Source organism: Sinocyclocheilus grahami, unplaced genomic scaffold (genome assembly GCF_001515645.1).
Source record: "Sinocyclocheilus grahami isolate Dianchi unplaced genomic scaffold, SAMN03320097.WGS_v1.1 scaffold219.1, whole genome shotgun sequence".
NCBI lineage: Eukaryota > Metazoa > Chordata > Actinopteri > Cypriniformes > Cyprinidae > Sinocyclocheilus > Sinocyclocheilus grahami.
In genome coordinates, this window is record NW_015505398.1 from 417,733 (window position 1) to 418,414 (window position 682).

The 682-nt window shown below is 35.5% G+C and overlaps 1 protein-coding gene across 1 annotated transcript in view; it reads left to right on the forward strand.

Moving 5' to 3' along the window:
• The window catches only part of LOC107596485 (aggrecan core protein-like), a 9,845-nt gene that overhangs the window by 7,095 nt on the left and 2,068 nt on the right, over nt 1–682 (forward strand). The window lies entirely within an intron of this gene.

Consider the following 682-nt stretch of genomic DNA (forward strand, 5'->3'; position numbering starts at 1 on the left):
GTCACTCAGGATGCAATGATGCATTTGCAGTTACTGCAAAAATATAGCAAGAAGAAAGTATAACAATTTAGTAAACAGAACGTGTCCAGTTCATATTTTCCATCTGAGCAGTGACTAGAAATATCTTATTTGTTCGTTTTCTGCTGGATGTTTCTCTTGGCATAATATATGGAATTTAATCGTCGGTCTTCTGGAATACTTTTACACGATTGTGGAAAATCACTTTATCTGATAAGCTGATATTATGCCACGTTAAAGGCATTTGTCGCTTACTTAAAACACTGGTTTTAAACACTGAAAGATAAAGTGACTTTATCCAAATCCCTCAGCACATTCCATCATACATTTGTCATTTGCTTCTTATTGGCCTGTATAGCAAGTATTAAAGGGATAGCTCACCCAAAGATGAAATTCTGTCTGTCATTTACTCACCCTCACATTGTTCCAAGCCCATAAGATTTCCGTTCAGCTTCTAAACACAAATTAAGATATTTTCAATGAAACTTATCAGAGATTTCTGTTCCTCTACTTGTAGTCCATTCCACTGCCTGAGAATCAATGAGGCTTGTAATCATCGGTTGAGCTTCCTTTGACCTTATTTGATGAGCTTTATGAATGTGCATTGATCAATGTTTATGTGAGAATAGAAGGCAAATTAAATCCGTTCATCATATAAAGTGGT